We start from the raw sequence: 26,673 nt of genomic DNA on the forward strand, positions 1-26,673 counted from the left end.
AAATCATTTATTTTCTGCAGTCCATTAAAATTTTTCTTTGATGTACATTAGCCTTTTTATATTCTAACTATAACTGGATACGCTCAAGTGTTGACATCAAAACATCTACTATACAGGATTATCACTAGAGACATTAACATAAATAAACAATAATGGATTAAGTTCTTAACTAACTAGCTTCTACTCTGATTGATATTATTAATACACATTAAATACTATCTAAAACTGTCTGGTCATTATGCCTGGTCATACAATCTAGCTCAATTTACAATTATAAAAGTTTCAATATTTAATTCCAGGACACATTTTGAGAAGCAATACATGCACTTATCTCTTAAAATGATTAACCGCATAAATGTCAAATTTAACCTATATATCTTGAAGCGCAGCAAAATATCTGGGAAACTGTAAGTCCAAGCTGTAATCCCTCTAGGTGAATCAAATTTCAGTTCCAGACTGCGGAAAATGTTCGGGACTAATAAGGCAGTAACGAATTTGAAAGATATTTTACATACATTTGATTACCCAGAAAATCATTGAGCAATTTGAAATATCAAAGAAATGTAATAGCTCAATTTCCTTACAAAATGAGAGTATAATATTACATATCATTTCATTCATAATAACCAGTAGATATTCTTTTGTGATATTAAGTTTGCAATATTCTGTTTGCATTCAAGTGAACTGGATAACTATAGTTTCCAATACCAATTATATTCCTATTCATGATAAGTTTCTGTAAAAGTACTTCCTTGTCTAAATCCACAATCTGTTAGACAAGTCAGACTAAATATAAAGACTTAATTACTTGCTGGACTTGAACTGATATGTGTGTGTTCAAAATAACAAATGCCATGTTCTGCGATATATAAACTCGCTTTGTGTTCATGTAGAAACTAATTTGTAGGCAAACAAAAAAAATATACAGAAGATATAAATAAAATTAGATTAAACTTGTGGGTGTAAGGTATCTTTATGTTGCGTCATCTTGATGGTTCTGATTTCTACACTACCAGTACTTATTAAGAACTAACACAGGCCTATGTAACAGTAAGGGCAGGAGGATTGCAGTCAAGCCACACACAAACAATTACACAAGACACACCTGCGGACAGAACACAATAATATACAGACACCAGAAACAACAAATGCACAAGTAAATGGAAATCTCAGTGAGTTTATACATAGATTAGTTGACAATGTCTCAGTGTGATTGGAATATTAGGTTTTCATCTACAGCACACAAATAGACCACAACACAAAAATGAGATAATTTGCCAACCAGCCCCTAAAACATATGTCCATAGCATATTTATCCTTTTGTAGATAATGGCACTAAAACTGATCAAGTCTAATAACCCATGAAGTAATTATCAGAAATAATTAAATTTTGATTGGCTTCTTGTTCTCCCTAGTACCATTGTACTAATTAACCTTTATTATATAAATCAGATGAGAACTTTGGCTGTTCGAGTTATCAAAAATCAGATAATAACTTTAGCCACAAGAGGGTCCACATCAGCTCTTCATATTGCTTTAACATGAATATTAACAAACACATTATGACAACAGGACAAAATATTACAGCTACCCAAAAAGAATGAAAACTGTGGAAATCAAACAGATTCTTCATCTAAAGAACTTAAACACTGTGTGTAAGATTCAAGTCAATCTAATAATAATTTAAGCATCCACAATATTTTTCAATAAGCTGTACAGCATTCACAAGCTATTGTGGATGATTGACAGACAACTATATAATATGACCATATTTCAGTGTGGGTATATAAAAATGTAACTTTTACTGTAGTGTATAAATATAGTTATAAAGCTAACCCTCTGTCTTGCTCTTCAGTGTTTTATTGATCGATTTGCCTGGGGCAGGAGAGGGCCTGACTCAATGCTTCAGGAGCTTGATAAAGATCAAATGGTAAAATTGGTCCTTTTAGAAAGAGACACATAATTACAAATTGAATACCATCAATGTCAAACAATAATTAGAATCAAGAACTCTGTGCAGTTTAGGGTTCTTAACTTAATATGTGACTACATGTGACATATCGGTAATAAAGATCAAAACCATTAATTAAAATTCAGTATTTAAAGGCCTTTTAATTACTACATGTTTCACAGATAATTATTTTCAACAACCAGCGGCTGCTAGACAGGATACGCCCACATTTTGCAAGAGATGGATAGAGAACAAGCTAATCAAAAAGCGATTTTTCGAACAATCAAGGGCTATAATTCAGGAAGTTACGATCTGATATGCGTGATATACTAAAATGTTTTCTTAAATCGGATAAAAATTATGACCTCTAGAGTGACCACAAGCTAAAAACGTGATTTTTCCTGCAATCAAGGGTCATAATTCAGGAAGTTACGATCCGATATGCGAAAATAGTTATACATATAGGGGGGAGGGCATTTTGTCTAGCAGTTTTGGTCCGATTTACATGAATTCGAACTTAACCAACAATACTGTGGAACAGTGATATTATAATCGAACGATTTTTTAAATTAGATAATAATTCTGACCTCCAGATGGGACCACAAGCTAAAACCGCGATTTTTCGTACAATCAGGGGCCATAATTCAGGAAGTTACTGTCCGATATGCGCAAATATTGAAAGGAACCAAGATCTTTGGGTTATAAACATGTATTTTAAGTTTCATTAAAATCGGATCAAAATTGTAAGCTCTAGAGGGTCCACAACCTTGATATACCATATTTTTACACTGTTCGCGTATAAGGGGCGGCCATTTTGTCTGGCAGTTTTGGTCCAATTTTCACAAAATTCGACCTCAACTGTTATTAAGGTGTAATGGTGATATATTCAAATGTTTTTTTAAATCGGAATAAAATTGTGACCTCCATAGGGTCCACAAGCTAAAAAACATGATTTTTCGTAAAATCAAGGCCCATAATTCAGGAAGTTACGGTCTGATATGCGCGAATATCGAAAGGAACCAAGATCTTTGGGTTATAAACTTACATTTCAAATACCAGCAAAATCAGATAAGCTAAAAAAGTGATTTTTTGTACAATCAGGGGCCATAATCCATGAAGTTACGGTACGATACGTGCCAATATTGAAAGCAACCAAGATCTTAGGGAGATAAACCTATATTTCAAGTTTCGTTGAAATCAGATAAAAATTGTGACCTGTTGAGTGTCCACAAACAATTGTGGACGGACAGACAGGGGCGACGACAATATACGTCCACATGAAAATGTAGGCATATAAAAATGGCTTAGATATTTAGCTTGAAGTTGGTAAACAGTGCAATATCAATTTTCAACCAAAAAAAAAAGCAATTATAAATTACCAAAACAAACAAAGCAACCCATAACATTTAATTATGTGCAGTTTCCAGTTAAATGATTTGGAAATAAATGTAAAGTCATTTTTAAATGCAAATATGATGGAAATATTAAAGACCAAAATGTTTTTTTTTTATTATTAGCTACTAGCAGGATACCCGGCTTCGCTCGGGGGTCATAACTCCGAAACCGGAAGTGGTAGACTAACGCCACCTGGCCTATGTTACTCCCCGGTCCGAGCTACCTATAAAACCCAAAATTTCAGACTCGGGCCAGACCTAGTGTAGCCGCCAACCCCGAACAGACCGGCTTCGCTCGGGGGGTCATAACTCCGACACCGGAAGTGGTAGACTAACGCCACCTGGCCTATGTTACTCCCCGGTCCGAGCTACCCCTATACCCCAAATTTCAGACTCGGGGCAGATGTAGCCGCTAACCCCGAACAGACAGAATTCGCTCGGGGGTCATAACTCCGAAACCGCAAGTGGTAGACTAACGCCACCTAGCCTATGCTACTCCCCGGTCCGAGCTACCCCTATACCCCAAATTTCAGACTCGGGTCAGACCTAGTGTAGCCGCCAACCCCGAACAGACCGACTTCGCTCGGGGGTCATAACTCCGAAACCGGAAGTGGTAGACTAACGCCACCTGGCCTATGTTACTCCCCGGTCCGAGCTAACCCTATACCCCAAATTTCAGACTCGGGGCAGACCTAGTGTAGCCGCCAACCCCGAACAGACAGACAGACAGACAGACAGACAAACGACAGTCACAAATATATACATTGTATATAGATTATTGGACTGATGACGTGACACATTCCCTCTTTTTTTCTTGAACCACCATTGCAGATCATAAATTTCAAACATGTCTGCAAATTAATGATTAATGAGTGTTTAAATGGTGAGATATTCATAGTATATCTTAAACTTGATTAATTATCAAAAGTACCAGAATATATCCTTTTCTGACTGATATAACACTCCAACACTAAATATAATACCACTGTTATAATACTGTACATCACATTTATTTCATAAATTACTTCCCGTCTTTATTTATAAAATATACTAGCCTAGTTACCTGGCATTGCTTGGTTCAATATCTAAAATAGTTTTAATTTAAAGTTAAAAATTTGCCAGAAAAATAAAGAGTATTCTGGAACGTATTGTAGGTTCTAGAATATGTCTCCCTATAACATCCACAATAATGCAATAATCACTAATTGTCAATTTCAATATTAATATGGCTACAAATACAAAAAAAAGTAAAAAATAGGTGTCCCATTATAATTTCTTGTAAAATAAATTGGTTATCATGAAGTTAATTTAAAATCTACACGTTCAACCATTTGGTTTCCTATAATGAACCCACAAACTATCTAACTTTATCATCTTCTATATATATATATATATTTGTGACTGTCGTTTGTCTGTCTGTCTGTCTGTCTGTTCGGCTACACTAGGTCTGCCCCGAGTCTGAAATTTGGGGTATAGGGGTAGCTCGGACCGGGGAGTAACATAGGCCCGGTGGCGTTAGTCTACCACTTCCGGTTTCGGAGTTATGACCCCCCGAGCAAAGCCGGTCTGTTCGGGGTTAGCGGCTACACTAGGTCTGCCCCGAGTCTGAAATTTGGGGTATAGGGGTAGCTCGGACCGGGGAGTAACATAGGCCAGGTGGCGTTAGTCTACCACTTCCGATTTCGGAGTTATGACCCCCGAGCGAAGCCGGGTATCTGTCTGTCTGTCTGTTCGGGGGTTGGCGGCTACACTAGGTCTGCCCCGAGTCTGAAATTTGGGGTATAGGGGTAGCGCCGAACGAGGAGTAACATAGGCCATGTGGTGTTAGTCTACCACTTCCGGTTTCGGAGTTATGACCCCTGAGCGAAGCCGGGTATCCTGCTAGTCTATATATATATAGAGAGATTTAAAATATGTTTGTATTCTTAAATTTCAATGAAATGAATGGAATGTTCTCGTCGACTTTTATATTTTTATGAGCTGTGGGAATTTTATAACTATAAATCATACTTTATTTTGAAGAGTATTTATAATGACAATATGATCGAAATAGAGGTGGACGGACAATTCGGCCACTGGATGTTTCGGCAAACAATGGACATATCAGCCTAGAATGTTTCGGCTAATGGACGTTTTGGCCAGTGGACATATCGGCCTAGGATGTTTCGGCCAATTTTACAAAAACACAGGGACAATGCAGTCAAATGTACAGCAATAATCCACACACCCCCAAAACATGGACAATCCTGACATAAAAAAAACACATAACCACGAACCAGACAAGAATGCTATTACCATTGACAAATGCAGACAAAACATGAAAAGAGAGGGAGATGAGGTTTAACCTCCACTCAACACAAACTAGGTCATTTCAGGACTAACATATAGTTCAATTTTATTTCAATAATTTGCTTTTGTGTGGGAGTCTTTAGCAGTGGGAAGAAACTGGAGGAAACCCATGAGGCTGGACAGGCAACCCTACTCCTTGTCATATGCAACCGGGGAATTGAATTTGACTCAATGACATACCTTCTAATACAGTGCGCATAGCTAACCATTCGGCTATCCAACCCCCCAAACATCAAAAGAAAAGCAAAGTCAACACTCGACAAGCCAAACTAGATTTTCACACATGCAAATTCCCAACTTCAAGATGAGACCAGTATCTACCAAGTTCCAAAACTTGTAAGCGTCTTTTAAGAAGAGTTTGTGTCCAACATAGACCGAGGGAACCCCAGACACTACAAGAACTTAACATATATAGATGGTTCTTCGTCCATGACAACAGGCAACAATCCACAACCTTTCTTACAACTTGATGCACTTGCATTTTTACCACAAATGAATCTGTTGAAAAGTTGTCCGAAATGTCCTCTTTCTTACAAAAAAAAGTGGCCGATAAGTCCTAGGCCGAAACGTCCTACATTCCGAAATAGGATACATCATAATAATCTCTTATTTCATGGATGACCATTGAACTACACTGATATGCTTGTTAAGTTTACAAATATCTAACACAAAACATAGACAGTGGACTCTTTCATAAAGGACTCCAATGAAAACTGCATTCAACTTGAAACCTCATTACAAGTTGACACCATCATCCTTTTTATTCAAGCAATGGCAGGAAACCAGCAGTCCTTTATTCCCCCCCTCCACCTCCCTGATAGCAGAAATTTGGAAAAAGAAGCCATTCAAACTGCTCCCTTCCAACCTCCATGGAGTTTCAGAAAGGTAGATGACACTTTTGTCATGTTAAAAGAAGATGATGCTGCCAGCCTCCTACACCATCTGAACAACCAACACCCAAGGATCAAGTTCACAATGGAGAATTAAACCAGCAGAAGCCTTCCATTTCTAGATATACTAGTAAAATGAGAGAACTCTAAAATCACCACCTCACTATGCAGAAAGCCATCCCACACAGACCAGTATATTCATTACAAAATCAAATCACCTTAACAGCACCAAAGCAGCCATCATCACCACCCTAACCAAAACAACAGAGCTAAAAATATTTGTGACCCTAGAAGTACAACATCATAGAGAAGTTTTTACCGAACACAACGGGTATCTGCCACAAATGGTAAAAAAAGATCACCAAAATCTGACCTGCCAAAACCAGATAAACCCAAACCTGATAAACCCCCTATACAAGTATTTATACCTTTCCAAAGCAACCTCTCCCATCAAATTAGAATACTGTTAAAACAAGAAGCACACATAGAAACTACATAATCTCAAAGGCACAACAACCAAAGAGTTAATAAGAGCAAATGGAATGATAAACCCCACAAAACCAATCTTCCCGAAAGGTTGTGTTTATCAAATCAGTTTCAGGCTGCTAGAATTGTATATCGTTGAATCTAAATGCCCCCTAGACCTCAGAATTATAGAACACATATCAAAAGCCCCCAACAACCAATCTGCCATTGCTGAACATCTAATTGAAAACCTGTGCCACAGAGTTAGCTGGATAAACGTTAAAAAGTTAGCAATTAACCGCCACAACAAACAAAACAGAAGAATTCATGAAGAAATCAGAAGACAAGAACAGAAACTCAACAGGGAACCAGGAGTTCATATTCCAAGAGCATGAAAATGTAGTAATATATCACCTCAGAACAATATATAATGTAATTCTTAATTTTTAAAATAATTTTGAATTATTTAATTTTGTATATTTCTTTGCATAATCTACACATTTACATTTCTACATCATGCTTTTAATGTCAGGATCAATTGCATATGGCTTCATTCTACTTGTATAATACTTGTTTTATGTTTTATTATTGTTTTTATCTATAATTACAGTCTAAACATCATGTATTTACTGTCTGGATCAATTACCTAGCTTCATTATACTTCTATAATTCTTGTTTGATCTTTTATCTATAACTAATTACAATAAATTCGATCAAAACAACTACTTTATTAGTGGTAAAACTGGTAAGTAATTTTCTTGTCACACTGGTTATAATTTTATTGTTTGAGTAGAAGTGTAGTCTACATTAACCTGCTCTCTTTGTAAAAAAAACAATACGTAGGAGAAAGCAAATGTGCCTTTTCAACAAGAATAATCGAACACTATGCAGATATTAAACACAACAGGCCAAAGCCGGTAGCAACAAACTTCAATTTAAAAGAACATTCGAGTAGAAATGTTATGACCAAAATTATAGAGCTTTTTAAGACGATGCCGTCAGAAAAGCAAATGAATTCACATTGGACCGGATGGCATTAACGATAAGATATAGTCCCGAAGGGTCCCCCACTTTATTGTCAACTAAATTTGTTTAATTTATTGCTCATGTTTGCTGATCTTGCATCCCAATGGACTGTTCACACTGCTGTATGTATATATATATAACCATAAATATTTCTTGGATTTTGTTTGCATTATCATCCTATATGGAAGCAGATGTAAAACCCCCACAAAAGAAGAATTATTGGATTTATCATTTTATTTTATCTATTTGTGTATATGCTTGATAATATATTGTTAAATAGTGTGTATTTTGAACATATGCTGTATATTATAACACTGTGGCATATACTCCACACATTCAAATAAGGGTAATAAAACAAGACATACACCCACAGCAGCTAAATCTTCCGAGTGGTCAACAAGGGTTGTCGCATATTTATTCTTTTGAAGGTAATTAGGGGCATTTAATAGACAATTTCATACAGATGACATTATAATTTTCGTCGTTTCAGGGTTCAAACAAGAGCCGTAACTCTGGAAGTAATCTACAGAAATTGTTTTTTGTTTTACAAATTCAAATAATGCATATAAATTTCATACAGATCGGATGATAACTTTTGTCGTTCAAACGTTCACAAGGTTCAACAAAGTAAAACAAGGGCCATAACTCTAGAAGGAATTGACGGAAATTGCTGACATTCAATAGGATTCTTCATTTCACTAATTTAAGTGATGCATATGAATTTCATACAAATTGGGTGATAACTTTTGTCGCTCAAGCATTCACAAGATTCAACAAAGTGAAACAAGGGTCATAACTCTAGATGTAATTAACTGAAATTTGCTGAAATTCAATAGGCTTGTTCGTTTGACTAATTTAAACGATACATATAAATTGCATACAGATCGGATAATAACTTTTGTCGTTAGAGCATTCACAAGGTACAAAAAAGTGAAACAAGGGCCATAACTCACGGCATAATTAACAAAAATTGCTGAAATTCTATAGGCTTCTTCGTTGCACTAATTTAAATGATGTATTTCAATTTCAAACAGATCGGATGATAACTGTTGTCATTAGAGCGTTCACAAGATTCAACAAAGTGAAACAAGGGCCATAACTCTAGATGTAATCAATGGAAATTGCTGAAATTCAACATATATCAATTTCAAAACAATCAGATGATAAATGTTGTCTGTAGAGTGTTCACAAGAAATTGTGGATGACGGACGGACGGAGCGACGGCCATATACGACCACATTTCCATGTGGGCGTATAAAAATAACCAAGAGGCTCGTGCCTTGCTGTAACAGGCACCTAAGTTCCAAAGATATATTGGTATCATTCTTCTCTAATATGTTTGAAAGGTTTCTGATGCAAGTGTAATAAATAGAGAATCTCTTACGAGTCTTTTTTGATATCAAAAAATATCAACACAAGTCGATAAAGTGACAAAAAAACGAGACTCTGCCGAGTTTTTTTTACTTTATCGACGTGTGTAGAGCCTCCTTATTTTACTTTATCGACTTGTGTTGATTTTTTTTTATATCAAATAGGATGAGTAGGAGATTTTATTTATCACCCAATCCTTTCTTACATGCACAAATAAATAAATATAATTCTTTGCTATGAACCTGATTACATTAAGGTGTAGTGATACATCATTTTTTGACAGCAATTCAACCATTGCAAAGTCCTTTATATTGACACATCAAGGTCAATTAAATAAAAGTTGTTTATTTTTAATAAAAAAAAGAAGTTACTTTTAATAAAAAATGAACTGCTTTTTGAAAATAAAAAAAAGTAGTTCTTTTTAACTAATCAATCAAATTCATGAAAACGATACTAAGGTGATATCGCAGTAGATTATGAAATTTATCACACTAGCGATATCTACTGTAGAATGTATTATTGGGTGATAATATGAGACTTTAATGGACAATGGACTGACAGACCAGAGGACATGATTGACATCAAAATATGCTCACATTAGAATGTGGAGGTATAGAAGATATATAAGAAACAGTATGACAAATTAAGTCTAGAACGATTTGTAATCAACAGATCAAGTTTCAATGTACATTAATTAGCAGTATTATGGCAAAGTATTATATTGAATATTAATATTGTAGCATTATGATATTTATCACATATATCACCTGTTGTAAATTACCTTGCTTGGGGTTACCATGGTTATTTACATTTGTGTTCTGAAGACAATTATTACAAGTAATGATTATAGATATGTCTTGTATATGACAAGGTCTTGTTCAATATTTGTCACTGTAATAAATATCAACCTATGACATGCTGATTAATAGATTAAAATAAGATATTTACATCAACTACAAAGATAGGTTGCCAGGCAACGAAACATATGCCCACAGCAGCTTAGTCGTCCGGCGAGTCAACAAGGGTTGTACAGATTATTTTCTTTTGTCAGAAATGAAAAAATTTACAACACAAGTAATAACCCATTTGGCTTCTAGTTCGGCCCTATTCTAACATATAGCATACAGAACATTTAATATCAATTTCCATAAACACTGGAAATCGTTTTAATTTGACAGACTTCTTCATCTCATGACCTTAAACACTGTGTATAAATTTAAAGTCAAATTTATTAACTTTATCCTCTAGAGTGTCCACAAGATTTTTCAAAGTGATCAAGGGCCATAACTCTAGCAGTAATTATCGGACATCGGTGAAAATCATATAATGGGCTTCTTCGTCTCATGACCTTAAACACTATGTATAAATTTAAAGTCAATTGGATATTAACTTTAGCCTCTAGACGGAAGGTGCAATGGCAATATACTACCACATTTTTTATTGTTTGGGGTAAGGCAGTTTTTCTTTTTTTTTTAGAGCAAAAGTACATTGTGGTTGATTTATTTCATCTAATTAGTAAAATAATATGTACCTGATCAGACATAATAATTGTGTAGCAATAATATTTTCTGTGAGCTGATAGTGAAAAAACTTCAATCAGTCAAGAGGTAAATTGTTAGTTGACAGGTAACCGGATGTGGATACCTTGCTTGATACAGCATTTACTGGAAGTGGGTGTGGCCTGTCCATGTGTTTGTCTTCCCAAAGCGATCGCCATTGTTGTTCTACAAATTGAAAACAAGTATGGTGATCGTTTAGGGCGTTACCTTTTTTATATTTAATTATTTCTGTAGTTTTGTAATCAGAGTTCAGCTTTAAACACTGTGTATAAATTTAAAGTCATTCAGGTATTAACTTTAGCCTCTAGAATGTCCACAAGGTTTTTCCAAAGTGACCAAGGGCCATAACTCTGGCAGTAATTATTGGAAACTGGTGAAAATCAATAGAATTCTCTTTGTCTCATGACCTTTAACACTGTCTATAATTGGATATTAACTTTTAGCCTCTAGAGCATCCAGGGGGCAACGACAATATGCAACCACATTTCAATGTGGGTGTATAAAAATTGAATTTGACAGAATGGGAATGCTGAAAATCCCAATTTTATGGTGCAGACATGAGGTATGAAATCTAACTTTAAAACAGTTGAGATCAGTCAGTAGTCAGTACTATCCACTCTTTTCTGTGGACGACAAAAATAACGACAAATAGGTAGCCTACACCGTTCGGAAAATATTCCATATTTAATTCACTTATCGGCTTGAAATTGATGTCAGTTTATTTGTTTTTTCGATGGATATAAACTGATACAGCACCGTGGTATTTCTTCATAACACAATTTGTAGTTTTTGTCTATCACGTAACTTGCAAATGTTACTATTCATTCGTTCATGATTGATCACTTGACAACCATAATTAAAATTGCTTTAAAATAAAATTTTGTGTGACTATGCCATATATACTAAGCAGCAAAAGAAACGTCATGTTGGTATGTTACTATGAATAGACGCATTGCATTAAACTTGCCAAATGTTTTTATTGTATATTTGTGACCACATCTCTAACTTTACCTGAGCAATAAAGCAGGGACAGATCCAGAGGGGGGGGGGGGGGGTCGAAACCCCCTCCTGCTCAGCTACATGTTTTTTTTTTTTGTAAATCAACAATTTTTATGAGAAAAGTTTCTCGGCTTTATCGTCAGATGTGGGACAGGATGGGCACTCAAACCACGAGATAATGATATAGACATTATCTGATATCACAATTAATGCTTTGCATCCATGAAATTGAATCACAATGTCATTGTATTAATTCATAATAAAAATTGACGTCAAACGAGGTGTTGAATTTCTCTGTTTAAAAAGCTCAATGTGTATGTATATACGCCAAAATGACCATAGAGACCATGCGGTAGCGGGGGGGGAGGGAGATACATTGTCTCAGGAACCTGGCAAACCCCCTCCTGCAAAAATTCCTGGATCCGCCCCTGATAAAGGCTCCTCCCCAAACACAGATTTGAATCCAGGAAATGTTCTCAAAACTACAACCTGACTTCAGAGATGGTAATATGTTCTCCATGATTTTCATGTAACTCATGCTGCACGTGCTGTTCACCGGGACCAGCCCTATGGAAGAATCGACACAGGTCACCAACACCACGGATGATCGCCGCTGAACTGGTACACCAAGGGTTACCACAAGGCGATTAGACCGCCATGTTGTGCGACAGCACGTGTAGAATCCCTTCACACAGGCATCTGAGACAGAACGTCATACAGTGGGAACACACGGAAGACCCATCAGTACCAATATAGTGCGCCGACATCTCACCCGAGAGAACATCCATTGCCGTAGACCTTACCGTAGACCGATCCTCACCCCTCGGCATCGACGTGAACGTCTAAAGTTTGCCCAACAACACCAGAACTGGCGACACAGGCAATGAAGAGCTATTCTGTTCACAGATGAGAGTCGGTATTGCGAATCAACTGCAGATGCCAGGACCACCAATGTGTCAAGGAACGAGACTCATGGGGAGATATAAGCATAATGGTTTGGTGTGGAATCGGCCTGAACCAGAGAGTGGGTCTTGTGGTATTTCAAAATCTTGGTCCAGGGAGAGGAGGCGGCATCACAGCAGTGCACTACATCGATCAAGCTCTCAGACCCAAAGTCATACCACATTTCGCACGTCATCGAAACAACGTTTTCCAGCATGACAATGCCCGTGCCCACACCGCCAGAGTTACTCGGGGCTTTCTACAGCAGAACCTTGTTAACGTTATGCACTGGCCAGCCCTTAGTCTGGACTTAAACCCGATTGAACATCTTTGGGATGAAATTCAAAGGAAACTTAATAACATCGTACCGAGACCAAACACAGCCGATGGATTGCGCCAGGCTTTTCTGAGAGTGTGGTTCCAGGTGCCAATGACGTTCATCAATCGTCTGGTCCACTCCATGTACAGATGCTGCGCTGCTGTTATTGACACTCACAGTGGACACACCAGATACTGATGTATAGACTGTGTAGTGTGTACAGACTCTAAACCTTCTCGTAATGTCTTGGAATTGTGATGAATTAATCACTAATTCGTCTTCTAGAATGATTTCATTAAAGTGCCTCTCTGATTTTGAAATCGTACTGACGTTTTTTTTGCTGTTTGCTATAGCTTTCAATAATAATGACAATACTTTTAAAATTAGGCCTCTGTCAGCATGTGTATAAAATAAAAAATCATCGCTGGTTTATTGACCTAATTCCAACTGATGTCATGTGTCATCAGGAGATTCGGCATTGGAGATTCTGTCGGAAAAATATATTATTAATGACTGTTTCTCTGCGTATTTGGTGCTCAATCCAAGGATTATATTCAACTAAGATTTAAATTTAACTAACAACTGGTCAGCAAAACCATTAAATGTATGATCTAATTATTATTTTAATATCTATTGGTACCTGGAATTCATACGGTTCGTCGAACAAGATGCAAGATGCACAATCCATGCTGAGATCGTCTTGCTAAGTTCCCTCGATTACCACGTGAGGTTCCACAAAGGCAACTTACTGGACCTGTTATGAATACTCAGCAAGCTTGTTTTGTTTTTTTTTACTGGATTATCAAAATCTTGTTACATATGTGCTAATTATTGTAGCCGACTAGCAAGTTGATTGACTACTTAATCAACAAGTAATAATTAACCCGTTGTAATTTAGCTGAAGTAGATTAATTTACCAATCGTCTTGATTGAACTTCAAGTGGTTAAAGCCGACAAAAAAACAGGCTTATCTCCTCCATGCGACAAAGTCACGTGACAAAGTCACATTGCATGTACATCAGATTGATGTATTTTTGTCTTGTTGACATGTTTTGCCAGATTCTTGGTGGAAGAGGACATAAATAATAATACCAATAGTATGTCAATTCATAAAGGCCAACCTCTGCAAAACATGAAACACTACTGCCTGATGATATATTCAAGTCAGATTCAGAATGATTGTTTAATTTCTGTTGAGGTTTGAAAGGAGTTTATTCCACATTGTGGATACAATGACTTGGAAAGAACAACTATCAAAAGACTTTAAATTTCACTCAGGAACACAAGAGTTTTCCTCTGATTAATTAATAGTAACTGCTTAGATTGGAAATAAAATTTCAAGATATAACACAGGTACTTTATGGGGACACTTCTATTTAGACCTTGCTAGGTAACAGACAATATACTGGAGTGACATGAGAGCATGAGTGAACACCTGTATTTTGAATGTGCTTATGTCACTCTCTCTGATACTTTGGAATACCAAAAAGTCTAGAAAAGATCAAAGAGATATCTATAGCTTCAGAAGTTATTAATGGGAGTAGAAAATCAATGTGTAAGTTGGTGGGTTGGGCTTGGGAGTCCTTAATGATCCTATGGATTTCATGCTCTAAATTGCACGTAGGAAATGTTGCTTCCAAGAATTGTTCAATTAGAACACCAAGAGAATTTAGAGTGGTTGTGAGTTTTTCAAGCAAGTAATTGCTGAAACTGTTAGCTAGAAGAGAATCATCATCAGTATCTGGGAGTGTCAATCATACATAATTACACATACACACGAATGATATATCAGTATTTTCCATTAATGAGACATATCATTCTGTATTATTATCATGTGGTAAAATTTATTATGTTTATAACTTCCTTTACTATCATGTATAATTGTAATGCAAGTAATTAATTATAAAGAGTGTGCTGGTTTATATCGCCTTCTTGACATTTGGGATTGCATCCAGACTGATAATACCATCTTACATGTAGTTCTCCAAATCTCAAGTGGAATTATATATATGTACATTTTCATGCAAAATTAAGGACCATCACCATTTGTTACTTTTTCTGATTAACTGCTATTCCCAAGGGCGTGGATTTGTCATAACTATTGGGGGGGACGGACGAACCCTGGAACCTGTCATTACCAAATCAAAATAATAATTACAAACAGTTTACCAGTGCTATTTGGATGAAAGCTGTAACTAGGGGTAATATGATGATGATATAGTAAAATTGACTACCTACAATTAAGGAGGAAGATATCGTGAAGATGAATTACTGTGGCGAGACCCCAGGTAGTGGTTAGATAGCCTTCAGAACAAGACATTCATGTGGATATAAACCTGAAAATCTGTCCTGGCGATCAAAATCCTTATTTTAACAAGATTGTTTTATTTGACCTAAGTTATATTCAATATTTTCTGTTTGTTATGATAACATATTCTCTTCAAATTTCAATTATACTAAGCATTTTGGTTACATTTTGGAAGTGCAGGGATACTACATATAAATTTTCATGGGAAATTAATGATGATTGAAAATGAATAGGCTTTTAACTCATAAGTTAATTGGATGATAACTGTATCCTCTATATAGCATCCACAAGATTTGTCAAAGTGGTCAATGGCCTGTATACAAAGACTTAAATAATGATGTAACATAATTCATTATTATTTGTTCAAAACAAATCATTGTCTAAAATTACAGAAATTAAATTAAATATATGCATTTGTTTCCCCTCTGCTTCCTGTAAAGTTAACTCGCAATATTGGTGTAACATTTTGACAACCATTTGGGTTTGGAATCTCATATTACTTACATTAGCAAAAACTACTCTATTTTAATCTCAGATACAATTGTTAACTACTGATGCCACAAAAACCCTTATAATGTCTTTTGTAACTTCACATCTAGATAATTGTATTTCCCCATTCGATGGTCTACCACAGCGCTAAATACTACCACAGCGCTAAATATATAAACTACAAACAATACAGCTGCTAGACTTGTTACATGTAAAAAACAAAATGAACATATTTCTCCAATTCTCCTTTTAAGGTTTAAATGTAGCGTGCCATGCTATTAAATGAACTAGTTGTAGAATTGTATTCACCAAGTAGAAGTTTTAGATCATCTTCTAATCACATCTGATTAAAACTCTGTAATGTGACCAAGCTTCAAAACTACTCCTTTTAATTTATGCAATAGCTATTTCTACATAAAAAATGAAAACCCATTTATTTTTACATGATTTCTCTGGGTATTCATTTACTAATTACAATGCTGTATTTTATATGCTTGTGTTTATCAGTCATCTTTGAAATTGTATATCATTCAGATATTTTGTTAACAATTACTTGTATTTATAGCACCTCAAAAACTTCTAGTGAAGAAATGAAATGAAATGAAATGAAATGGGGTTTAACGTCCCACTGTTCTGCTCCTAACCTGGGCTAATGAAGATGTGCATACGCAATACAGTTTGCTATGAGGGAAATTTTGCCCGTGGCAGCAGTGCTACGGCCTACTCTTATATCGAATTCCAACTGCCAAGGGATATTTTACGTGCACGCCAATGTGTACACGTTCTAGTGAAGACAGAGTTATATAAATGTAAAAATATTAAAAGACAACTTATATTTTATGTATTCATATCAGATATGTCTTTTCAATAAACTGATAAAAATAAGTCATGCTGCTGTGAAAGAAAAGTTGCATTTATGGTTTGGTGTCAGTCATTATCACATGTGATAGAACTGGTTAACAGGTTGCAAATATAATTCTAACACAAAGATCATTGTTATGATAGATGCGTTATGAAGCTTTCAAGAAACGGAAGTGACGAACGCAAAAACACGAGTTATCCTTCTATATAACTAACTGAAATGATGAGTGATAACAGATTCACAGGCGAATTTCTGCTCATTAATAACTCGTTTGAGGACAAAAAGTTGTTACGTCAGGCTGTGAGAGAGTAGGCCTATCTGATAATTCAAAATAATAAACAGACATTTATTACCTTTATTACCCCTACGCGCAAGCAAATTATTGAAATAAAATTAAACCATATCTTAGTCCCGAAATGACCTAGTTTGTGTTGAGTGGACATTAAACGCCATTTCTCTCTCTCTCTTTCTAGATTCAGATACTTTTATGCCTAACACTATAATAGTCACGACAACTAATTGAAGATAATCCTCTCTTCTAGCTTCTATATTCAAACAATTTTCTCTGGCTTCTTCAATCAAAGTTAATGTCACACAAAGTTTTGATATTTACATCAGGTACTATATTGGGTACCATTTTCTCTAAACGCCTTCAGAAATTTATTTGCAAAGGGTTTACTTTCCTGTACGAATTTATACGCGACATTTTAACAAATCGGTAACTTGACTTGCAGACTGCAGTGTTTCAGACAAAGTGAGCAATACAGCTGGGACACTTCCCTCTTGCGGCAAAGGCAGGTGATTAAGTGAATAGTGTAAAAGTATGTAATACCAAGGTTGTGGGCCCTCTAGAGGTCACAATTTTTATCTGATTTTGATGAATCTTAAAATATATATATTTATATCCCAACGATCTCGGTTCCTTTTAGTAATAGCACATATCAGACAGTAACTTCCTCTATTATCTCCCCTGAATCACGTTTTTATCTTGTAGTCCCTCTAGAGGTCATAATTTTTATACGATTTAAAAAAAAACTTTTGAATACATCACTGTTACACCGTAATGACGGTTGAGTTTAAATTTCGTGAAGATCGTATCGAAACTGCCGGACAAAACGGCCACCCCCTTATTGTATGCAAAATTACATTTTTAGCTTGTGGACCCTCTAGAAGTCACATTTTTATCCGAATTAAAAAAGCGTTTTAAATATCACTGTTACACCATAATGATAATTGAGTTCAAATTTCGTGAAAATCGGACCAAAACTGCTGACAAAATGGCCATTCCCCATACGCAAATAGTGTAAAAGTATGTAATATCAAGGTTATGGACTCTCTAGAGGTCACAATTTTGATGAAACTTAAAATATATGCTTATATCTCAAAGATCTGGGTTCCTTTCGATACTTGTGCATATCGGACCGTAACTTCCTTGATTATGGCCCCTGATTGTACGAAAAATCGCTGTCCATCTCTCGCAAACTGTGGGCGTATCTTACATGGCAACGGTGCAACCACTTGTTCTCAATATATTTGAAGTGAACATAGTCAACCAAGTGATCACACCAACCATTTCTTTAACAGACATTGCAGAGAATTGTGCATTGTATGTTATTGGATGAATCTTTTTGAAAATGTCGGCATTGTAAACATGGTTTCTGAGAAAAGCTATCAATCAATGTACATGTATTTGTGTTTTTATAAGAGGGTGAACATCAGAAAATCGCCATATTTCCTTGATCTCTGCAAAATAATAAAGACAGGATTTAACAAATAAAATGGCTTCACTGACTAACATTGTGCAAATGTCTGCCATTCAGTTTGAACTGCTCACATATTTCGCCAAAAATACAACTGATTAGGAATTACAATAAAAAATTGAAAGATTGAATTTAGATCAGTTTATATACATTCATATTACAATTATATGTGCTTTTCGACTCATTTTTAGATTTGAAAGAATATACCAGGTTTAGCTCCTTCAATTAAATTGACACTTTTATTTTTTTTACCCAAAACAAAGAGGTCTACTACCAGTGACCAATTTAAAGACAAAAAAATAGTAGTGGGCATATCTGTTAACATCGAAATTATGTTATTAGGTAAAGGCATAGATAAACAGGTTTACTCCAGAATAGAAATATCGCAAATTTATATGAATTGAATTGCATGTCATGAATATACATTATATCTATTCTCAAGAGCAGGCAGCGTTATTTCGTTTCCAATACCACATCCTTGAAATTAACTGTTCTCAAAGCAAGCTTGTCTTAGGTAGCCATGTTAATTACCACCATAAATAGCTCTTATTTTGGTTGATTGGCATTTTATATACATTCATCCTAGGTGTATTTCAAGTAATTTAAGTCAGTGCTCTGGTTTACTACAGATTACTGTCGTTTCACTTACTCTTTAATCTAGATCAATTCACTAGCAAACCAAGAATAATAAGACATCTTTGAGAAGATAGCCCCAAGTCTTGCATGCCATTAAAATAAGAAGCCTGGTGTCATACTGTGTTGTAAGATTATGTTGTTATTCTCTTGTGAGCTTTGATTTCGTCCTTTCTTCAGCTATGTATTTTTCCATTTCGAAGAAAAGAGAAACAACCTGCATTTATCCTTCACATTACATTTCTGTTAACTTCCTCATTTTAAATAGAGGATGTTATTTTTTGATTGGATTAGTTATTTCTTTTCTCTTGGCATGTTTTCTTAAGAGAGTTGATACAAGACACTTACGATATAACAATTTAAAAGGTTGTTTTTCAGGAAGACATATTAAGATTTTACTTCCTGTTTTTTGGGGGTTGAAAAATAATTTAAATACAAAAAATGCTTTCTTGCTTTTTCTGAAAAGCTTTTAGTTGTGATTTTTTAAGAGAGAGACAGAGACAGAGAGACAGAGAGAGTTTTTACCGTTCACTTGACAAAAACTAGGTCATTTTGTGACTAACATATTGTTTAATTTTAGCTGTGGGAACACATTAGAGGACCCGGAGAAAACCCACGAGGTTGGACAGGCGACCCTACTCCTTGTCACATACAACCGGGGAATCGAAACCATGCCAGTTGACTTAATGACAGACTTTATGATACAGCGCGCACACGCTAACCATTAAGCCATCCAACCCCCCATCTGAATCTAGAAGTGATAGGTATAGTATATTGTGTGTATATATGTATGTCGGTATTTGAAGAAAGACATCGATATGGGTCACACACATGCAAATGTTGTGCATGGCTTGTGTTTATGTGAATTACCGGCCCTTGCCGCAAGAGGGAAGTGTCCCAACTGTATTGCTCAAACACTGGAGGACAGTACAAGGAGAAGGACACGAGTAGTTCCTAGAGCCCACTTAAAGTCTTGTTTAAGAATTATTACAACCGTCCGGGTACATTCCAGTTAATTAGATAATGCCCAATGGCGATAAGGCTTTGTCATTTGTTAGTGAGGTACCCCTGCCAAGTTTGTTACAGTGGAAGCACTGTGCCTGCAATGCTTACATCTATAGGCAAGACAGTAGTTCAGAGGAAAGTATACTATTTGTGTATAGGGAATGGCTATTTTGTTGGGCAGTTTCGTTCCAATTTTCACAAAATTTGAACTCAACTGAAATTATGGTGGAACGGTGATATATTTGAACAGTTTTTAAAAAAATTGTGGCCTCAAGGGTCCACATATTAAAAATGCGATTTTTTGTACAATCAGGGGCCATAATCCAGGAAGTTACGGTCTGATATGTCTGAATATCAAAAGGATCCGAAATCTTTGGGTTATAAACATACATTTTAAGATTCATCAAAATCAGATAAAAATTGTGACCTGTAGAGGGTCCACAAGCTAAAAACATGATTTTTCGTACAATCAGGGGGCATAACCCATAAATGCCAATATCGACAGGAACAGAGATCTTTGGGATATAAATCAGATAAAAATTGTGACCTGTATAATGTCCACAAACAAACTGTGTGTTGCACAGGAATCATCATTATGAATATAATATTGTAGTTTGCAAGGGATTAACAGACCCTTCAATGAAAATCAGAGATTCAAAGGAGTTCACCACATATATCTGACTACACATTTGCTGTATTTTTGTGTCCAACTTGTAACTCCAGTGTTGTACACATACATGTAGCAAGCTTTGCATACTTTTACTAGAGCACCTGATAAAACTTCTCCTTTGAAAAGTTTACATAGTAGATGATATTATGTATTGGCTGTAATAAACAGTTAATAACATGTCAATTAGTACCTCATACAACTAAATATTATCAACTTAATACTAACTATATTACATCTGACAGTCTGTGATTCACATTTCTTATTAGTATACCCTAGAGACCACAATAATTCATATATCTTTCTGTAATTTATATTGGTTGTCTATCCCATTGAAAAGATAGGTTGCTAGACAATGAAACATACGCCCACAGCAGCTAAATTGTCTGAGCAGTCGACAAGAGTTGTTGCATATTTATTCTTTTGTAGGTAATTGGGGGCATTATTTACAAGACAATTTCATACAGATTTTTGTCGTTGGAGAATTCACAAGGTTCTACAAACTGAAACAAGGGCCTTAACTCTGGAAGTAATTCACAGAAAAGTTTGAAATTTGACAGGTTTTTTGTTTTACTAATTTAAATAATGCATATAAATTTCATACAGATCGGATGACAACTTTTGTCATTCCAACGTTCCCAAGGTTCACAAAGTAAAATAAGGGTCATAACTCTAGAAATAATTGATGGGAATGGCTGAAATTCACTAGACCTCTGTTTCACAAAATTTAAATGATGCATATAAATTTCATATTTAAAGTCAATCAGATATGAACTTTCGCCTCTAGAGCATCCACAAGCAATTGTGGACACCGGACTGACAGCTAGATGGCCGGACGGATGGACGATAACAATATACGACTACATTTCAATGTGGGCGTATAATAACTTTCATCAATTGAGCATTAACAAGGTTGAACAAAGTGAAACAAGGGCAATAACTCTAGATGTAATTATTGGAAATTGCCGAAATTCAATAGGATTCTTCATTTCACTAACTTAAATAACGGATAAAAATTCCATACAGATCAGATGATAATTTTCGTTGTTAAGAGCATTCACACAGTTCAACAAAGTGAAACAATGGCAATAACTCCAGAAGAAATTAACGGAAATTATTGAAATAGAATAGGATTCTTCATCTCACTGATGTATACAACATATATCAATTTCAAAACAATCAGATGATAAATGTAGTCACACTAATCAGCAGTGAATATTCGCTAGGCAGCGACAATCACTGATAAGGATGACATCGATCCGATTAAATGAGCCACAAATATTAACTTTTTTCCTCCGACAAATTAAATTCTAAAACACTTTTTTTTATGTATTAGAAAAATAAATAAAGATGTTTGAAGTATTTGTAGGTAAAAATTATTTCCTATTTTAGTGTAAATGGGTATTAAAATGAGTAAAAGGCGCCATTCTGCTCTAATCAGTAAAGTTATATCTCGCCATTGAGCCAATGATTGACGCAGCCTGATGTGATGTCACGTGTTGGAGGCAGTCATTTTTTACAGAGATATTAGTAAACTTTCATAATACTCTGTGAAACAGATTGAAATGTAGTCTGTAGAGTGTTCAAAAGAAATTGTGGACAACGGATTGACGTCAATATACAAACACATTTCCATGTAGGCGTAAAAAAAAACATAACCAACTACCCATCATTTGAACTAACTCCCAGGTCAGTTCCTCATAAACTAGATAATTCTAGATAATTTTACGAAAATTCTGACCTCACCTATTGTCACACAATCCGTTCTTAATCTCACTCTTGTTTGTGTTTTAGCAACACTCACATTCTGTTATGCAGATCAAAGTATACTTTGCAAGAAAACTTAAATCATAAATCTCTGTTTGATAATTTCCAAAAATATGGAATGTTCGAGATCTCTTGAGTTGAGCGCATGGTAATCAATTACCCAGTATTTCCTTTCCTGTATTTATCCTGTCACAGCATTAAATCTTACCTCTTACAATGGTCAAGCTTTATTAAATAACTTTGTTGGATAGATTTAAGTCTTGAAATAATAAATCCTTTATGTCGCAAGATACCAATTCCAGAAGAAAAGATCAATGTGCACAGGATAACTGAAAAGTACTCTTTCAATTCTTAATGGTTTCTTTCAAGAAACAAAGAAGCTAATTTACCTTACTTCTGAGGACATCAACTACAAATGAACCAGAAAATTCCTCTTGTCAGACCAGATTTCTAACATTATTCCAGCATGTCAGCACATAATCATTTCTTCCAGTATGACACTTGAACTTCTATATTTCAGGTATTTGAAATTTTAAGCTGAGAAATATGCCAGAGAAAGGGTTACCATGGAAACCTATTCTATTACACAATTTATAATACTTTCTTTATGATATTGATAATGGAGATTTTATAATCATCTAGTCGTCTTTTAATGTGCCTCCTGTGACCTCACTCAGATTCTTTCTTCCAGCAAATAAATTTGAAACATAAATTGGCACATTATTACGCAATGAAATGTCCGGCTCTCCTTAAAGATACTCAATTAAGATGAATTCCTTAAAAGGAACAGTTTTCAAAAGGTATGTGTATTATCAGAATATTTTATGTTGGAGGTGGGGGTTTGTGGTTCTTTAATAGTCTTATCTATGCAAGTCATGAGTTTGATCCTGTGCTTGTATGTAACAAGAAGTAGTATTGTCTGTTTAATTTCCTCAGGTTTTTGTTTTTGTTTCTGGTTTCAAGTGCACAAGAAAATTGAAATAAACATAAATTAATTGGCAATGAAACATACACCCACCAGCAGCTAAATTGTCCAAGCAATTATGAGAAAAACAACTAAGAAAAATTTCTAAAAGATCATATTATCGAAATCCATTGATAGACAGCCAATAGGTTAATAATTGCAGGCTATAAAGTGCTAAACTGGTGGTCATTATCAAAACCTATTGAAAATTAAGGCTTCTTTATTTCAATGATATAGAGAGAGAGAGAGAAATGGGGTTTAACGTCCACTCGACACAAACTAGGTCATCTCGGGACTAACACATGGTTTAATTTTATTTACATAATGCGCTTGCGCGTAGGGGTCTTTAGCAGTGGGAGGAAACCGGAGGCCCCGGAGAAAACCCACGATGTTGGACAGGCGACCCTACTCCTTGCCACGTACAACCGGGGATTCGAAACCACGCCAGTCGACTCAATGACAGACTTTATGATACAGCGCGCGCACGCTAACCATTCAGCCATCCAACCCCCCTCAATGATATAGATAACCTATATCAATTTAAACAAGCCAACAGTGAGGCTGATGTTTCCCGTCTCAATCATGGCCGCAGATCTTAATAAATTTTAGGGGGGGACGCAGGTGGCGGGCGGAGCGGGGGTTCTGGGGGTCCTCCTCCAGAGAATTTTGAAAGCAGGATGCCTGAAAACGCTATCTGAGACCATCTCTGAGCATTCTGCAGAGATGAACGTACCGAGAATAAATTGTCGTTATTGAGCGAGAATATTACAAAAGTTAAAAATATTTATTATTAAACTTTAAAAATATAAACAGTAAACCACAGATGATACGGACTGATTAATCAAAGAAGTCCTCGCAATATAGGGATATAGGTAGGCTACTAAATTGCCGGTCACGGATGAAAATGTGATGAATAATTTCTTAAGTGGCCAGCTCTGAGCATAAGCTGCTGAGGTCATTCTCAGATCTGGGTTACATCAAAGACCGGGAATTTTTGAACCAAGGGGAAATATCCTCAGCCTGAAAATAGGACTCAAGTTTTAGGAGACGCTGACAGAGTACGGCGGGCGAAGGCATACGCCACGTGCGCTACAGGCGCGCATTTAGCGGGGGTCTTGGTGCCTCCCTCGGAAGATTTTTTAAAATTAGGATGCCTCAAAATGCTATCTGAGACCATTTCCCGGGCTGAAAATAAGACTTTTGAAATTTTATCGATGCATTTTTCTGGGGGGGACGAGGCATATGAAATCCCCCCAAGTGAACATTTAGGGGGGGACGCGTCCCCCCCATCCCCCCCGGGATCTGTGGCCTTGGTCTCAATCACAAAATAAATAGATTGCAGTGGCATATCTTGGCACATATTAATTAATTGTACATTTATCTCTTTGTAAAGTATTGAGCATTCAAAGTGAGCCTAAGCAGAAAATGATCATGATCTAACTTACCAAAGTTTTGATATTGTTTTTCTCTGCATAGCCTAAACAGAAAATGCTCATCATCAACTCCATCAAGGCAGTCACCTAATAACCAACACCAAGTTTAAACATTTTACCTCAATAACCAATTTTCATAGTCCCTGATTTCTTCAAAAGGGGAGTGGGGGCAAAAAGATAATAATATACATTAATCACCAGAACAAAACTCCATGACCACATTACACCTGTGCTTAAATCCCTTCACTGACTGCCCATAAACAGACGTATTTAATTTAAAATAATCCATGGTTTAGCAATAACTACTTGAGTGATCTTCTACAGGTCAAAAGTGGAGAAACAACTCTCTCAAAACACAAACTTGTAGTTCCAAAAGCTTTGAAAGTGTCTTGTGGTACTTTAAAAGAAGCCAGAACATTCAGAGTCCTTTAAATCATGCTTGAAGACTCACTTATTTAATTGGGAATACCAAACATAAAATGCAGCTCAGCGCCATCAAGTAGAACAGTTCTAGATGAGAGGAGCTATATAAATTCATTATCTGCACCAAATATGAATACAGACCAACAGAAAGGGGAGACGACAATTTACAACTATATTAAAATGTTTGTGTGAGTACTGGCAATTACTCTCCTCAAACATGAAGGCCTAGCTGTGTATCCTTTCATTGAGATGCTTATTGCTTAATCTTTCATTTTAAAAAGTCTAAATCTAACTGAATTTAAGCAATAGAAGCAAAACATATGCAGAACAATTTGAATATCTGATAAACACCAACCCAACTGTTCAATGCATTATTTTTTTTTAAGAAACTAGAGACTTAAAGCAAATTAATCAGAAAATAAAATACTCTTAAAACTCAGTGTACCAAAATAAAAATTCGGGTACATTCTAGATAAAATTATAACCAAAAAGAGTTTTTATCTTTGAAACATGAATCACAAACTTTGCCAAATAACAAACAGCGCACTTATCTACTTTCATTTAAATAAAAATTCACTAGGCTTCAGTTCAATTTATTCTATGTTCTAAAAATGGTAACTTACTTGCTGTGACTTCAGCTACCAACTCCTGTCTAATATGAATTCACGTACAAGAAGGTCTATTCCAAGTACATTAAGTTTTTAATTTGGTAAATTCCAGCAGTAGTGTTGCTAGATATATATAAATAGCGTAGATGTAAAACGTAACTGATATAATATATGGCTGTAGATGTTTGTCTGGCATTGATTCTGTGTAACTATACTAGCAGATAGTAGTAGTGTCAGAGCTGATCTCGGTAATATAATAAAGTATGTTATCTGTTTATCATACTACAGCTAAAGCAAGGTGTCTTTACTCGACACTGTTAAAATAAATCTTCATTTATAATAGAGAATTCCAGTTGGTAAGCCTGTTATGTATATAATACTAGCAGGATACCCAGCTTCGCCTGGGGCCCAATTCGCCAGGGCCCAAATTTGTCCGGAGCCAAATTCGATGGCCTAAAACATTCACAGGGTCATACTGGTTAATTTGAT

General features: G+C 35.7%; 1 protein-coding gene across 4 annotated transcripts in view; it reads right to left on the reverse strand.

The window, feature by feature from the left end:
• LOC126810955 (popeye domain-containing protein 3) overlaps positions 1–26,673 on the reverse strand; it is an 85,739-nt gene that overhangs the window by 9,476 nt on the left and 49,590 nt on the right. The window contains exon 1 of one of the 4 annotated variants that reach the window (XM_050536387.2): positions 26,200–26,434. The exons of 1 other annotated variant lie outside the window; for it this stretch is intronic. The gene's annotated coding sequence lies outside the window, so the exon portion shown is untranslated. Of the gene's footprint in view, positions 1–23,145; positions 23,240–25,165; positions 25,226–26,199; positions 26,435–26,673 lie in introns of those variants that run through there. 2 more of the 4 variants (XM_050536388.2, XM_050536389.2) reach the window with 2 other exon arrangements.

Source organism: Patella vulgata, chromosome 2 (assembly GCF_932274485.2).
Source record: "Patella vulgata chromosome 2, xgPatVulg1.2, whole genome shotgun sequence".
Lineage (NCBI taxonomy): Eukaryota > Metazoa > Mollusca > Gastropoda > Patellidae > Patella > Patella vulgata.